At 41.9% G+C, this 17,899-nt stretch overlaps 1 long non-coding RNA gene across 1 annotated transcript in view; it reads right to left on the reverse strand.

Annotated features, from left to right (window-relative positions):
* LOC310658635 overlaps positions 1 to 13,239 on the reverse strand; it is a 43,204-nt gene extending 29,965 nt beyond the window's left edge. Inside the window, exons 1-2 of the long non-coding RNA XR_014502390.1 lie at positions 12,856 to 13,239; positions 11,738 to 12,332 (exon numbers count right to left, since the gene is read on the reverse strand). This is a non-coding gene — a long non-coding RNA (uncharacterized lncRNA). The remainder of the gene's footprint in view (positions 1 to 11,737; positions 12,333 to 12,855) is intronic.
* Positions 13,240 to 17,899: the final 4,660 nt, after the last annotated feature.

The following is a 17,899-nucleotide window of genomic DNA, read 5'->3' on the forward strand; positions in this document are numbered from 1 at the left end:
AGGTAGGCCAGGGGTTTGGGACAACATAAAGCAGGCCCTCATAATGAATTCAGGAACCAACTTCACCATGACGAGCCAGTTTGCAATTTATAAAAGAGAGCTTTCCCTCCTCTGGTTTTCATGAAGGTGTTTGATCACTATCTGAAAGGAATACAATGTACTTGCTCATTCTGTGGCTGGCTGACTTCAGAAAGAACTGTCTGAGGCCTGTCAGTGTGATATTATTTTCATTATTTTGATGTGCAACCACATCAAATCCTACTAGCAGCTTGATGCTTTCATCTGTATAATGCTGCTACATTTTACGTGAAGTAAACCCTTACTGGCTTCTGCGCAGCAATACAACAACATGGGTAGCCACTGTAGTGCCCTCTAGATGTGCAGTCTAATAACATCTAGGGGGCACTACTTTGCCTGCCCCTATATTACACACTTAGTTAGAAGTTGTTTATTATTATTATTATTATTAATTAATTAATTAATTAAATGTGTTCTTCACTTTTTCTTGCCCATTGCAACCAAAGCAACTTACAACCCTACAACCAAATAAACATCCCCACATAGATCCATTAAAACCGGGGGGGGGGGGGGGAATGCATTATGTTCACATTTCTCCCCCCCCCCCGAAATTAATATTATCACAAGATTGTCAAAACCTCTTATCTCTGTATGTACTACAGTACTAGCTGTATCTCCCATGAGTCTCTGATTGTAACTATCTTCCTTGTCCTGGAAGCCAAATTCGCATTTTAAGCCCTTTCTCAATACCCTTGCTATGCCCCTTACTTCCACACCATCACCCACAAACATTCCTGAATGTCTCTGAAAGCAAAAGCTGCTGCAGATTACCTTAGTGTACCTGCCACATTTAGCTATCCTCCTCTTTCCTAGGATGTTTAGAACATTAGAGAATCTGGTGGAGGTGGCATCCATCTGTTTCGAGAGACAATGGAGTGCGCCTCTGGGGGTGAAGCCAAATTGTTCCCTAGCTTAGCTTAGAACTTGGCCCTGACTCTATGCCAACAGTGATAAAACAGGTGCCTGATCTGCTTCATATGCCTATCCATGTGACAGGATGCTGAGGCTATTTTTTTATTTATTTATTTATTTATTTTAAGACTTCTCACATAGACATTCCTGAGTCTTTAAAACAGAAAGTGTTCTACAGACAGTTGTATCATGTACCATTGCTGCCCTCTACTGTTTAGATTGATAGATATTTTTAAGTAGCTTATTTGTGCGGGCAAAATGCAGGACCTCAGGGTCATCCCATTGTTTCCTGCTGACATTCCTGCTGATAGTTTCCCAGTTGGTTCCCAGTTGGTTTTTGGTGGTGCTAGAACACAGGGTGGTGTGAGAAGGTAGGTCAAGGGTTGGGCTTGTGCAGCTGATTTTGGGGGGCACAGGGTCTCAAATCCCTTGGCACTTTTGTCAGAGGCTGGCAAAATGTATGCATATAACCAAGCCATTGTGACAGGATTCACTTCTGCAGCAAAAATGATATGTGGCTTCTGAAGAAATTAATAAGATTTGCAAAAGCAGTAGTGGCACCACTTCCTTCCCTGCAAACCCTCTAGGGTGTTAGGATCAGTGGAGGGGGCCTTTTCGGTAGTGCAGCACCCTCAGAAGCGGGTGTGTGTGGCCCGAGAGAGACCATTTTCTATGGTAGCCCCTACAGAGCTGCGTCTGACAATTTCACTATACACTTTTCAGTGAATGGCTCTTTACCCTGGCCTTTGTCACCTGATAGGTATAATTTTAGGAACCACCCTATTGTTGTGGTTGTGAAATGTTTTAAACGGCTTTAATGTTGTTTTAAAAATTGTTGTAACCTGCCTTGGGGCCTTAGGGTGAAGGGTGGGCAATAAATCTGACAACAATGTAATGTCACATTTGTACATTGGAGTTCCTTAGAGAGATGGTCACAAAAGGAGAGCCAAGAAAAATTTCCAGACCCCTTAAATTCCCAGCCATTATTTTTTCCTGGTTGTAAATATTGCTTCCTCTTTTAAGATGTTTCCTCCAGTTTTTGTCAGCCCTCTTCACACCCAGCATGCTGCTTTTGGAGTTGTTCACTCTGGATACTGTTTTGCATCAGTGAGGAGGTTGGATGGAGTCGATGGAGAACTTGGGACCATTGAGCAGTCTGTGACCTGCGTTGGGTGGCCTGAGGTTGGGCCCTTTCTGCATCCCCCCTTGTCATTCTGAAGTTTCTGTAAAGCGGGGATGGGGAACCTAGGCCCTCCAGATGTTGTTGGACTCCAACTTCCATCAGCTTCAGCCAGTATGAACAATGCCAATGGAGACTGTTCCATTAGAGCAGGGGTCTGCAACCCGCGGCTCCGGAGCCGCATGTGGCTCTTTTACACCTTTGCCGTGGCTCCGGGGCGGATACTAGCGAGGGGAGGAGGCGCATTGTGTGCCCCGACACTCCCCACTGTGGCGGGCGTTGTGGCGGGCGTTGTACTGGCTGTGACGTCGCATGGGGGCGGTGCGTGCGTTAGTCACTCACCGTCCCGACATCACCTTCCCGGTTTTGCGGCTCTGAGAGGCACTGAGTTGTTTTAACGTGCTTGATTTACTGCATATCTTAATCATGGATATTATAATGGGCTTATTGTGTGTTTTAATTATGGCTGTATATATATTTAATGTTTGTCTCGCAGGTTTTTACACCTTGTAAACTGCTTAAAAGTCTATTTTGGCAGTAAGCGGCATATTAATAAATAAGTAATAAAAGCACTGATGAGAAGATGATGAGACTAATCAGGAAAAGGGCCTTTGAGGACATAATATCCAAGGGACTCCCAAACCTGGAACCACTGGCAATTAAACTGTGTGCTAAAAAGACTACCTTAAAAGAAAACACCTCATATATTCCTTTTAAGAAAGTTGTACTGGCGTCTATGGTTAATGATTGTTCTGGACGTTAGCAGAGAAGGTCTGCCAGGCTAGAAATCATGAGATGCTAAACTGCAGGGCCAAGAGAGCTGTTGTCCAAACAAAATAATAAATAAGATAAAATAATAGCTGCAATGATTTTTTGCCTTACTTCCTGTTTGGTTCCCCCACCCCCGTGCTGCCACTCTCAGGCATACTCAGCAACAATACTATAAAACCTTCAAAGTTCTCCATGTTTTTATGAATGTTATTATGTACTGTGTTGTGAAAATAAAGAGAACACGATGTGATTACATCTGTCTTGGTACTGCAGTGCCAGGGTGGAGGTCACCATTCTGAGTAGACACTTTGCAAGCTGTGAATAACGTAAGGTGGTTGGTGGCAAAAATGTGTAGTAAAAACACCCTGGAATGATGTGAGCTTGTTTGGACTTAAAAATTAGTATTGCTTTAGAGATGGGACAGAGGAACCATAGAATCACAGAATTGTAGATATGGAAGGGACCCCAAGAGCCATCTAGTCCAAACCACCTCACCACCCACCGCAATGCAGAAATCTCAGCTAAAGCATCATTGACAGATGGCCATCCAACATCTGTTTAAAACCCTCCGAGGAAGGAGAGTCCACCATCTCCCAAGGGAACCTGTGCCTCCCCCCCTCCCGATGTTCCTGGACCTCAAATCCCAACATCTCTGACCATTGGCTATGGTGACTGGGGCTTTTGGGAGTTGGAGTCCAACAACATCTGGTGAGCCACAGGTCAGCAACCTCTGAATTAGGTTAACAGAACTATGGGTTCTTGGGATAAACGCCACATTACACAGTGCATGTCGTAATGTCCCAATGTGTAGTAGTATTGGGAAGAGGTTTTTTCGCATGGAGAAGTAGTGATTTGGAGGGAATGCTTAACCCTTCTCCTGCCTACTATTATTCTGCTGAATGGGATGTGAGAGAAACTTGATGGCTGGTTTTAAACGTGAACCTACCAAATCAGTACTTCCCAAAACAAGATGCAAACCAAACACAGACATCCTTCAGAATTCACAATTCTTCTCCAAATTTTGCAGTGAAGTTCTCAAGCCAAGTAACGTGTACAAAAACCACACATATTCATGGGGGAAAACATACCAAAACGCATTATATTAGGAAAAGTTATTTTTTTAAAAAAAGGGTATTAGGCAAAAGCGCACACAAAAATGTGCATATTGCAAGAAATTTTCAGTAAAATGCTTGTGCATGTTCATGAGGGTAAGGGGGGAATCACAAACAGATGTGGAAATACAAAGAACTGAACCTAAGACTGGAAGCATGAGAAACTGTTAAACCCAAACGGACAGATCCACCCATCCCCTGGCCAAGCTGCTGTCCACCCTGTAGGATCCCAACATGTTACTGGAATCCTAAAACACTCACACCAGGTGCAATGAGAACAAAATACCGTATTTTTATGTGTATGAGACTAGGTTTTTCCCCTTAAAAATAATATCAAAACTGTGGGAGTGTCTTATACATGGAGGCCATTTTCTTAAATTGGAGTCCTCAAAAATAGGGGGCGTCTTATACATGGGGGTATCTTATAGATGGGGAAATATGGTAATTGGGGAAAGGATTGTGACCACTTCACCATGTCAGTTTTCCACACAACACACCCTCCCCCCCCCCTCCAAAAGCTGCTTTTCTCAATGAAACATTCAGTTGGAGCTTTGTGACACCTGTTTGGGTGTAATGTGTACTTTCACCCTCACCTTCCAAAGCAAAGCTGGGCCAAAGTGACACATAACTGGTGGCTTTTTCTGGCATTTCCCCCACATTTCCTTGCTCTTTCCCACAGTGAAATCACAACATGATGTTGGTCTGTTGCCATGGAAGCAGATTCTTTTCAGAGAGCCACTGCAATAAGATTGGAAAGTATTCTGTTGGCAGTAGGGTAAGGATGGGAGAGCAACAATTATAGGGGAACCTCCTGGTGGTGAGGGCAAGGAAAAGGAGAGGGCAAAACCTGAAGATTTGCTATTGGGGTACAAAAGTAGATTGACAGGTTTCATTCAAAGGAAACAGAAACTTTCCCAGCACTCTGGTTTTTTGTTTATAACACTTGTGGATGGGAGGATTGTCAAATCCACAAAGCACTTAAGGCTTCCTTCCTTTCATTTGTATGAAGAGCAGAGCTACGCTGGAATCCTAGCTTCTCAGTGGCTGTCTGCACATTGATGCCAGAAGCGACTTACCAAGTGACACGGAGTCACTTCGCGAGTCTTGCTCATGAGGGCTATGTGGTCCTTCAGCCTGGTTTAGGCAAGCTGCCCCTTCTTCCCACACTGTGGTTTAGTAAATGATTTGCTGCTTTGGTTTGTAAACAGCCAAAGAAATGCATTGAAAAGCACTGCTTTTTCGGGGACATTTTATTCCTTCTCACCCCTGTTTCACAGAACCCATTCACGCATGCGCTGTAAAGAGTTTGCAGACCCTAGTTTTACACCATTCTCATAACCCCATTCTTGCACACACAGAAAACCTGATCAGGTTCACACATTACCACTCACGACATGTCGAGGAGTTGAAAAGCAGGAGGCTTTTGCACTTCATATATTTATGTCATGTCTTATTTGGCCACGGACGCCTGTCTCTCGTTCATACTACTGTTGGGGATCTCATGAATCAGGCTATCTGGTTGGCCGTTAATGTAAAACAGCCTTTGCTGAAATAAGGAGCAGAATAAGGCATAAAACAGAGAGGATGGAGCATATTTTTCTAAGTGCTCTCTGTGAATTTCCCTCACTGATAGATGAATGAGAAGAACAGGGGAAGAGGGGCGGGGGACAGAGTCTTGCTTTCCATAGGGGGATGAAGTTGCTGGTGGTTGCAGGGAGATAGTGTTTAGCGTGCAGTAAATTTCTCATATTTCTAAGTCATTTGAGTGCACGTTTGCCAAGACTTTAAGATGTATGGAACCATACATCAAGTCCCGTGTAAAACTGGTGCCATTATTCTCTCATTTTTCACCGGAGCTTGTAAGCAGGTCTCATATATCTTTAGCTCCCGCTGCAGCGCAGGTTTCTTCTGCCTGTTCTCCTGCACCTTCCTGCCAATTAGATTCCAGCAGGGACATGATTTATGTAAACACTTCATCAAAGTAATCACCCCAGGAACCTGAGAAAATGGCAAGCCAGTGTCAAGCATGGGACACACATCAAAAGATGCAAAATCCACATTTCCCCCCCAGTACGATTTAGCACTAGGGGAACAGATCCATCCTAGCTTTGCATCAAAGCCACTTTTTACTGTAGTTCATGTCATTTTATTTTTCTCGGAAATGAAACCAAGGACATTCTTTTAGGTCATGGGAAATGTCACCAGCTTGTTTGGGGCATCAGTTCTGACAGTTCTGGGTTGTGTTGCTTTGTGTGCGTTTTCCCAGATCTTCTGTCTGATGAGATCTCTACCTTTCTGGAAATGTTTTGCCTGTCACCAAGTGGAAGGTACTAAAAAGCCCTCAAAGAAGGTTTCAAGGTGCATATTTGTGCAGTGAAATTTACACACACACACAAAAATGTGCACTGACTTTTTGAAACGGGGCATGCGGAATGATAAATAACTCCCTCCAGTTCTTTGAGGCCTTTTCCAAAACTGACGCCTGGTTCCACCACAATGTTTGCAGTGACTTTCAGAGTGTTTCTCTTTGTTCTGTTTTTATCTCCATGGGTTGCATGTAGTTTTAGTGTGTTTTTGCTTTAACTGTTGTTACTTCCAGTGGTGGAAATGGAAGTGAGACAGTCTAAAACTACACACGTGGATGTATGGAGCAGAGCTGTAATAAGGCAACCTTTTCATTCCACTCTGTGTTTGTTGCACGCAGCACTGGTTCCATTCTGCTGAAGTTTGCCTTCCACCAAAATTACACTATTCATCTTGCTGTCCTCTGTGGTGAATTTACATAACTTAGAGGTGCTTGATTTTGCCAGGAGCTGGCAGGCCACTTGGGGTGGCTTGGCAGGCTGCATCCAGCCAGTGGGCCATGGGTTCAGCATCCCTGTGTATTGCTAGACCAGATATGGCCGGTAGGCGGCGCTTCCTGGTTTCAATGCAGCTTTATTATATATAACTTATAATGAGCAGTTATAATGAGCCAGATGCAGCCATAAAGATGTCAATATAATCCAAGCTATATATATATATATCTGTCAGTATGATTAACACCTTGCATCTGTCAAAATAATTAAGACTTAGTGGGCACGTCTATCTTGGCCCAGCCATGGAACTGTAATGGACAGTGTTTGGTGTTTGTGTTTGATTTAGAAGCAGGAGAGAGTGCTTGCTTGGGATACTGAATAATCAGGTTAGGAGGAGGGGGATTTCAAGGGAGCATGGGATGACTGTTGAGAGGTGCAAATTTTGTGAGTTGATAGCTGGAAGAAGGGCAGTAGATAATAACTGAATAATGTTCCTGAAGTTCAGTAAATAGTGAAGTTACAGGAATGTGTTTAGGATATTAGTGCTTTTAATCCCATTCAGCCCTGACTTTGGTTTACTGTGGATTTGTATTCATTATTCTTCAGATAAATCCTCTGTCTGTTGATAACCCTGGGTACTTATCCATGAATCCATAAAATCATCTCTACACTTCCACTTGCACCTCCACTGTGCTGTTAGCACGGGAAGGCAGTGATTACCCCCAATATTTATACATTGTCCAGATAAACACATTTATTCCCATCCCTGCCCATCTGCTCCTCCATTCCTCTATCCCTGACTGTCTTTTTTGTTTATATTTTTAAAAAAACACTAAAACCTATTTAAAGCACTTAGTTTCCCCATATAAATATTCCGTAGCAGTCAGTTGTTTTATGACACAACCTTTAATTTTAAACAAATGAGTACATGCATGCACTTATGCAGATGTGGAAACAATGTGAAGCACATCCTTTTGATTCGTAAATATAGAAGCAGTAGCCTTCTAATAAACTTCATGGAAATCAATGCACACTTCATGTTCTGCTTTCATGTTTCTATGAAAATTGTAAAACAATGCTTCTGAGCCATTGGTGTGCCAGAACCCAACTGCATCCTAGGCATGTTTATTCAGATGTCCAATGAGTCTCACTTCCTAGCTTCCCATTTAGAATTCTTTCCCATCCCTAAGTGTACCTATTATAGATTAGGTGTACTTCTTGCAAATCAGAAAAATCATCTAGCCAAATGTTTGCAGGACAAATTATGACGCGAGCCATTTGGATCCAGAGTACTGCATAATCTAAGAGTCATATATGAGATAGCACAAAAAATAGCTTCCTTCTGTTATCCCATCATGAGCCTTTTCTGCATCCAACCACACCCTATCTCCTTTCTCTAATTTAAGGATTGCACTTTGCGGCAGGTTTTCATAAGCTTCTGAGGTAATCTGATCAGATGCTTTCACCTCAGCACCATTCCTTGCCAGGATCATATGTGAATTCTGGTGTCCCTCCAGGCTGTAGGTGCAATAATATACTCCTGGGATTTGGCAGGTGAATATGCCAGATGACTCATCAAAGACTTGCTGCTCGTTGTATAGAATATTTTGAAATTCTATGGGCTGATTAGGTGCTGGATAGCTTTTGCCCACTTTTGCAGAAAATGCAGATTTTGGTGGTGCTCTTAGGCCTGGTTGACAATCAGCTGCTGGCAATCCATGAGGGCATATCAATTCTGGAGTCCCTGGCAAACCTTTTTAAAAATTGAAGAGAGAGGGGGGGAAACAATTTAGCAGAAAAATCACTGAAAGATGTCTGTCTCAAATCAAAATAGCCTGCAGCTGTTTGGGTACAGACTCTTCCAACCACTCATAGGGCCCAGGCACAAAAGCCGTGTTTGAATGACAGGTACCCAGCTTTGGCTGTTAAAAAAAGAAGTTAGCAGTGCATTGAAGTTGTCATGCAAATAGAAATAATTTCTTTCTCAGAATCTCTAGAGCTGAGGTGGGATTCCTGCTGCCCCCCAAATGTTGGACCCCCAATTGCTATCAGTCCCAGCCAACATGTTCAGTAGTCAGGAATGATGGAGCTGTAGTTCATCAACATCTGGTATAAACCATCTTGGCTTTGAGTCCTGGAAGACCTGCTCTCTGCCTTGCAGGCCTTTTTCCACCTGGCCTGGGAGGGCAGGACCCTGACTGACTCCAGCTACAAAAGCAGAGACTGCTGACCAGACGTTTGACGCATTGTTTAAGGAGGGCATTGTTGTGAAGTTGGTGTTGCTGTCATTGGTGTGGGTTTTTGTTGTTGTTGTTGTTTTGTATCTTTATCTGTATTATAATGACTTATGTGGAAATATTTTGATTCTATTGTGTGCTTTTTGATGTGTTTTATTTATTGTTTATGACTACTTTTGCTATGTTTGTAATGGCTTATAATGAGCATGGCTTTAAATGTGGGAAGATGGCATACAGATAAAATGATGTATATAGGATTAAACGGCATTAGGTATTGCAACACTCATGCCTGATTTTTCCTCTACCAATGCACTGGAGTGAGGGGTGATTTTACAGAGGAAAAGTAGTGGGAGAATAGAGAAGGGAGAAGAAGTTGTTTGGATATTCACGTTTATCCATCTCCTGCTGTTGTGGCACTAAGATGTTGCCAAAGGTTTTGATTTCCTGGTTTGGAGTTCAAATTTGTTCAGCTTGCAATGCTTAGTTGTATTATGAATCGAGCAACATTTCCCCACAAAGGTCTTGGCCAGCTGGGAAGGTAAAACAGGGTTCTGCACCTGCATGGCCTTAGCAACAGAGCAGGTACCCCAAACCAGCTGCTCTGTAGGCTCATGCACAGAATACCTTCAGTGTCAACCACACTTACTCTCCCTGAAATTCCCAGTGCAAAATGTTAATGCTGTAAGCTGTTTTGAGCATTATTGATGAAGTGGGACAGCAATAACTACCAATTAATACACTAATTATTGTAATTATCTCCTGCCAACCTAGCAGTTCGAAAGCACGTCAAGTGCAAGTAGATAAATAGGTACCGCTCTGGCAGGAAGGTAAACGGCGTTTCCGTGCGCTGCTCTGGTTCACCAAAAGCGGCTTAGTCATGCTGGCCACATGACCCAGAAGCTGTACACCAGCTCCCTCGGCCAATAAAGCAAGATGAGCGCCGCAACCCCAGAGTCGGTCACGACTGGACCTAATGCTCAGGGGTCCCTTTACCTTTACCTTTAATACACTAATTAATTTTTGGACTTTGATGGACTTATAGAGGATGTGATGAGGATTTGTACTGGAAAAAAACAATTCTCAAGCTACATATTTAGCATTATCTTAATATTATAGAATTGTTAATTGTTAGTAAATTGTTAATGTTTAGGATATTAACCCTGTGCAAAACAAAATATGGCCCACCAGTCTCTCAGTAAACCACTTGATTTTTAGCTACTTTCCTTGAATAGCAAAAAAAGGGATGTTTCAGGCATTTGGTAGATCTCATGATTGCTGGTAGCTTGCCTTCTGTGTGGTCAGTTATATGAAATGCATTTCAGCAGGCTGAAAAATAGTTCAGATTAGTGGCTGAACCAGAACTGAACTGGAGTTTAGACATTCAGGTGTTCAGAAACCTGAACAGAACTCGGCTCCCTTACTATACTTTTTTAAAAAAAACAGCAACAACACAATATTGCAGTTACTAAAATTTGTAGCTGTTTCTTACCATGTTTTGACCTTCTTTGGTTTTATATAATCATAAAAATTATACCATTTGATATAGTGAAATCTCTCCAAGTGGTGTACTAAAAAACAATTTTAAAAATACAACAATGTTCCGCAAAATTTCCTAAAAAGAATATGAAACAAATAGCAACTGTATATTGCAAGTAAAAATTAAAACAGGATGGGAAAGGGGTGGGGTTCCAGGAAAAATGACTTTGGCAGTGGCATGCACCATTGAACCCAATGGACTTCTCTCCCCCCACCCACCCCCCTCTGAAAAAAGCTCTGGTTCCCCACTTGTCTCCCAGAACCAGAAGAGGCATGAAAAGGGAAGAGGAGAGACTGACAACATGCAAGCACAGTCTCTGATTGCTTGGGGGGGGGGGGATCCTGAAGAGGAAGAGACTTAGGCAGCTGTGGATAGGCAGAGACTTTCAGTCTCAGCAACAGCTTCATGGGGAAGGACCTACTGGGAATGGGTTGTGGTGCTTATTAGGTCTAGCATTCTGCCAAGTCTGTGCAAATTGTGCTTTTGCTAATACTTAACGCTGACTTGAACAGTGTGATTTACTGCTGGCTCACTCATGACACTGACCCTCCTCCCAGTCCCTCTCCCTAAAACGGGTGACTAACAGGGTGACCAAAGCTGTTTCTATCTGCAATCCAGGATTAAACCCAGCACCTGCTTTGTTTATTTGGTAAACATAACCAAGAACTTGATTTCTGTCGCTTGGTTTCTGAAGTGTTCTGTCTTCCATGCAAAGTGTAGTATCATGGGCTGTCCCCTGAGCCCGCTAGATGACATCGCAAGGGATCCTTGCCTTAGGAGAGTGAGAAAAATTCTCAGGGATAATTCACACCCCAGCCAGCACCTCTTTAATCTTCTACCCTTGAGCAGGAGATATAGAAGTATAATCAGTCGTACCAACAGGCTAAAAAACCGTTTCTATCCATGGGCTGTTAGGCTGCTGAATGGAAAATTATATAGTGCAACTGACTTTCGGGGTTGGTGTGTTGTGCGACAAGCACACAGAGTGCAATGAAATTGAGTGTTGGGGGGGGGAGGCTCGGTTAATTTCATTGTACACAGGTTGACAATAAAGGTATTAGTAGTAGTACTAGTAGTAAAAAATTTGCTGAGAATTAAGCTAGAGATCATACCTGGTGCCCCCTGTGGTCCAGGAGCACCTATAGGACCAGGTGGACCAGGAGGACCAATGAAACCAGGAAGACCAGGAAGACCAGGTGGACCAGGTGGACCAGGAATACCAGGAAGACCAGGAAGACCACGAGGGCCAGGAGGACCAGGTGGACCGGGAATACCAGAAGAAGCTGCTTGAACTTCTCCAGCTCTGGCCAAAACTATGGTCAAAATCCAGACACCTGAAGCAAAATATAAAAGAAATAAACTACCTTAGCATTTATGTAGTGTAGATAGCTAAAGAGATAGCCACATAGGCAGTCACATTTGGACTACATGAGTTTGATTTCTACTTGATTACATCACTCATGAAAGTGGGCAGAAAGACTGATAAAATCTTTAGAGTCAATTCTACTATAGCAAAGGCGAATAAATGGCTAGGTGGCTGTTTAGTATGTCTGAACTCTGTAGCTCTCAGAGATAGAATATTACAAACTAATTTTAAAAGAAGGCTTCGCATTGAGGAGAAAAATATAATTATCTTGAGAGAGGTCCCAGGGAGGCTGCTTAAAAAAAAAAAAGACAGAATTATAAATTTCTCCCTACTGGGGAGGGCTGTGAAGGAGGTCTCCAAGGAGCATGCAGCAGCAGGCAATATATTCCTCAGAGGACAGATTGGCTGCCCCTGTAGATCCTGACACTTGAAGCAGTCACCTCATCCAGCAGCAAACACCCATCTCAATAGTCAAGCCTTAACAATAATGCTCAGAAGGCTCAGAAAACAAAAGTGAGCTTAGCTGCCTCTTCTGCAAAGGATCGTGCATGAGGAGAATGGGACAACCTGTAGCGCATTTCAGAACCTGGAAGCATTTTAAGTGGGGCATCCTTAGATGATCTTAAAATTGGTTGGGCCAAGGTTGCGAGCCTCTTGCCCTCCAGATATTACTGGACTACAGCTTTCATGAGGTGACTGGCCAGGCTGGCTGAGAGCTGACAGAAATGGAGTTCAACATCTGGGGTGTCTGGATGTAAGGGCAAACGTGCCACAAGACCATTCTTAGTGTGCCCTGGCCCCAAGCTTTGTGTATTACCAGTATTGCTCTTACAAGCCCTGGATGAAATGCCAGCTGATCAGCACCACTTTGCATGCTTGTCCTGATTTTGGGAAGAGAATTAAACCTATTATCAGAAATGAAAAAACAAACCTGGACAAAGGAAGCTGCAGGGTCTTGATGTTCCCAGCATCATCTTGATGGTTTTTGGGGGTTTAAAGCTGATCTCAGTTCTTCTCTCAATTCCTCCTTAGCACCCTCTGAGGTTTAAGTGTGTTTGAACAGCTTTGTCACATTTATAGCTTTTTAATGGGTGGCTGCAGTTTTTGTATCCAGGAAGGAATTTCCCAACATTTCTACTTCTCTAATATTTACTCTATAATATTTACTCTTCATGTAAAAGACCTGAACTCCATTCTCCTCTGCTCCCAAAAGAGCAAAGTCTGGGGTGGGGATGATCACCTCAGCCTATTTCAACATCAGTTTCCTGCAAATGACACTTCAGATAGTGGAGCAGATGAGGCCCTTGAGTTATTGAAAGTTGAACTTTTACATAGTAAATAAATATGGCATGTGGAATATCTTCTGTGGAAAAATCTTCCATATGGTCATGCCAGAGTGTCAGAATAAAGTTGAAGGTCAGGGAGGAAAGTAAGTCTTGCCAAGTTTCTATCCAAGCAAGTTCCCTTCTCTTTACCCACTATATGCAAACATTACATTTCAACACAGAGATGGACCTGGTAGCCTTTGTGATTACATTTCTCTATCTTTTTTCAAACAACAGGAAATTCAAAATAAATTATCCTTTGGATTTTTTTTTAGTTACATCACAGCAGAACATAGACAGCTGTCAGGTAATGTAGAACCGTAGGAACATAGGAAGTTGTCTTCTACTGAGTATGGATAGGAATAACATGTAAAACATTTTGGGATGCTGAGGGTTTTCTTCTGTATAAAAACATTAAAACAATGTCACTTATAAAAATCATTCAAAAATCAGCAGATAACCGCCAAGCAGTGGAAAAAGTAATGTCGGAAGTGGCAGAAGGTGGTTCTTCCAGTGCTCTGGTCTCAAACTATCCTCAACATTGGCTTCAGAGGCATTGAAAGAAAAGCCAGGTGTCTTGCACTGGTTTTGAACTACCATGTCATGCCATTTCTTTCTTTCTTTCTTTTTAAATAGTAAATTTTATTAGTATTTTCCACACAACAACAAAAAACGAAAAATAACAATACACAAAAACAAGCATATAAAAAACTAATCCAAATCTTACAAATCAATAATATAAACACTAAAAAGGAAAACAAACATTGACTTCCACCAATCCCACAGCACCTCCATTACCACTCATTGCATTTTCCTGTTTTCCTGATCATCTCTATCCTAACATCTATATATAAATCCCTCTTTCTTATCCTTTCACTTCACAAGGTTATTCCAGACTCAGCCAGATTTCTGTCCTTGAACCTTGGCTTTTAAGATATTCATTTAGGCACTTCCATCCCCTTTTCACTTCACTTTTTGGTTTTTGTCTTATTATATCTGTTAATTTGGCTAATTCTAAATATTCTGAAAGCTTACATAACCATTCTCCCCTAGCGGGTAATTGATTCCGTTTCCAATACTTAGCCACTAGGATTCTTGCTGCAGACGTTGCGTATAAGAAAAATTTACTTTTGTCTTTTGGAATATCATTTAAAATTCCTAAAAGGAATGCCTCTGGCCTTTTACTATATGATATTCTTAGTATTTTCTTTATTTCTTCGTGGATCATGCTCCAAAATTTCCCAATTTTGGGGCATGTCCACCACATATGGTAGAAAGTTCCTTTTTGTGTCTTACATCTCCAGCACTTATTATTATATGTATTATTCATTTTTGCCAGACTTTCTGGCGCCAGGTACCACCTATGATGCATTTTCATATAGCTCTGTCTTATTAGGTAACATGCTGTGAAATTTATATTTTTTTATCCATAGTCTTTCCCATTCATTATATTCAATTGAATGGCCCAGATCTTGTTCCCATTTTTTAACAGTGTCACCTTTTTCCTCCTTTTCTATTTTCCCATTTTGTAACAATTTATATATTTTTGAGAGAGTCTGTTGTTTGTTATATAAGATTTACTTCTCCCATACCGATATTTTTTAATCAAACCCCTTAAGTTTATTATCCTTCTCAAATATTGTTTTTCATTGGAAATATTCTAACCAATTCACCCCCCTCTCTTTTAATTCTTCAAACTTTTTTACTGTCGGGCAATCCTTTATCTCTTTTTCGAGTTCCCTATATGTTAGCCAACTGTCTTTCATATTATTCTATGCATGGCTGATGACTCTATAGGCAATAGCCACCAGCGAGTTTTGGCTGTTACTATTGTTTTATTTCTTTCCTAAACTTCGAATAGGGCCTTTCTCACCAAATGATTAGTAAAGCCTCTGTGTGCTTTTATTTTATCATGACCCAGGTAGCCTTCCCACCCGAAAACTTTGTCCTAGCCCTCCAGGTCTAGGATTTCCGTATCTGTCAGTAACATCCAATCTTTCAGCCACGTCATGCATGCAGCCTCAAAATACAGCTTGTGGTCCGGGACCGCGAACCCGCCCCTTTCTCTGGGCTCCATCAATACTTTGAACCTTACTCTTGGCTTCTTACCCTACCAGATAAAGTTAGAAAGATCCCTTTGCCAGCCTTTAAAACATTTTGTCCCAATAATTATTAGGATCGTCTGGAAAAGAAATAGCATTTTTGGGAGAATTGACATTTTTATCAAGGATATCCTACCCCATAAAGACAAGCTCAATTTATTCCATTTATTTAAATATCCTTTTATTTCCTTCCACTTCTTCACATTATTATCCTTGTACAAATTGGTATTTTTATTTGTAATCCAGATCCCCAAATAGCTTTCATGGTGATTTTAAGGCCTGTTACCGTCCAATTCTTCCTGTTCCTTTACCCCCATATTTTTCGTTAATAATTTAGATTTTTCTTTATTTAACTCGAAGCCCGATACTCGCCATACTCAGTCAATTTCTTTAAGGCTTCTTGTACACTTTCTTCTGGATTTTCTGTAATAATTCCAGTAATAATTACATCATCCACAAATGCTTTAACTTTATATTGTCTATTACCTAGACTAATCCCCTTAATTTTTGGGTCCTTTCTTATTGCTATTAGGAGTGTTTCCAGCGTCACAATGAACAAAAGTGTGGATAGAGGACATCCTTGTCTGGTGCCTCTTTCAAAGAGCAGGGGCTGGGATGGGAACGATCACCTCAGCCTATTTCAACATCAGTTTCCCGCAAATGACACTTCAGATAGTGGAGCAGATGAGGCCCTTGAGTTATTGAAAGTTGAACTTTTACATAGTAAATAAATACGGCATATTTATTTAATTTCTTCTGTGGAAAAATATTCCAGATGGTCATGCCAGAGTGTCAGAATAAAGTTGAAGGTCAGACAGGAAAGTAAGCAAGTCTTGCACTGGTTTTGAACTATCATGTCATTTCTATAGAATTTAATTCTATAGAATTAAACCCATTCTCAGAAAGAAAAACTAACCTGGATGAAAGAAGCTGTGAGACTGGCATGTTCCCAGCATCATCTCATGTGCAGCCACAGAGTTAGCTTGCGGTAAATCACACAGATCAAAGTTGGAATTAACCCTTTATTGGCAAAAAAAAACCCCACTATCTTCGCAGACTTGGCAGAGTTCCAGGCCTAATGGAGCACAGAAGCTCACTCCCTGTAGGTCTTACTCCATGAAATCAGTTGCGGAGACTAAAGGTCCCTGTCTCCTCACAGCCATCTATGTCTGCTCCTCTTCATGGCTTTTTCTAAACAATCGGAGACTGCACCTGTGTACCTCTCTTTGCTCCTCCTGTTTCATACTTCTTTTGGTTCTGGGTTTCAGTAGGGAGGGGAGCTTTTTGCAGTTGGAAGGGGAGACACCCAGGACTCTCACCAGCCTGACTCATCTCTGCCTCTTGGCCTCCCTCTTGTTTCAGCTTCTGCCTCTGATTCTGGACTTTTCTCTGCCACAGACTCTCCCAGCTCACTAAGTCCTGTTACCTCATCTACTTCTGACACCTCCTCTTCCTCGTCTTCTCCTTCTCCCTGTGACCACTCATTGTCATCCCACCACCAATTCCGGGCCTTTGAGCCTTCTTCCCTTGGGGGTTCCCCACCTGGTTCCTCCCACCATTCCTCTGCTTCCAACCAGTTCATGACATGTGCTTGGAAGTGATCTATCTCTGGAATCTGTGTTCTTCCCACAACTCCTCTGAATAGGGTCAAGTGTGGTCAACTGGCTTTGTCACTTAAATGCTTCCATATATCCCTTTGCCTACATTTAAAAAATCAGTAATCATATTATCCACAAATCAAATACCCCAAATTCCCAGCATTTCTTGTCTTTAATATTTATTTCAAGCTGCCCAAAAGTACATGGATTCCAACCCCCATTGCCAAAAGACAAATCAACATTGTCCCAGAAACTAAACTTGACTTATCCTAGGTCTGAACTTTGTACATCTCAATTTACTGCAATTAGAACATTTTCATAATGGGCAAATGCAACGTGTTTGTTTGATTGACACTGAAAAGTATGGCAGATGGTCATAGCAGGCTTGCCTGGTTAAATAAGCCCTTCCAACTCCACTTTACATATTATATGTAAGCATCACATTTCAGACATGGAAGTCACCAGTCTAACTTCCCCAGCATGAACATCTACAGAAGAAGCCCTTCCCATTGTCCCACCAATAACTAGAGCAGGACCTTCTCTGTTATGGCACCCCATATGTGGAATTCCCTCCCCAGAGAGTCAGTTGTTCTCTGAATTGTTTAATTCTAGGTATTAGCTCACAGCATACCTGTTCTCTCCGGCCTTAGGGTACTGGTTGAAAGGGTTTTTGGACTTGCTGGTGGACTGTAATTTTTTACTCTTGCTCTGTGGATGTTTCCATCCTTTATCTGGTTTGTATTGTGGTTGCATAGCTTTTGCATGGATTTATGCATGTTATATTCTGTCATGTACTGCCCTGGGAACTTTTGGGCTGAAAGGCAGCAGAATATCAGTCCAATAAATAGCAATGAATAATAACTTCATGGCTGCAATCCTATAT

Source organism: Podarcis tiliguerta (genome assembly GCF_965153285.1).
Source record: "Podarcis tiliguerta genome assembly, chromosome: 10".
NCBI classification, from domain to species: domain Eukaryota; kingdom Metazoa; phylum Chordata; class Lepidosauria; order Squamata; family Lacertidae; genus Podarcis; species Podarcis tiliguerta.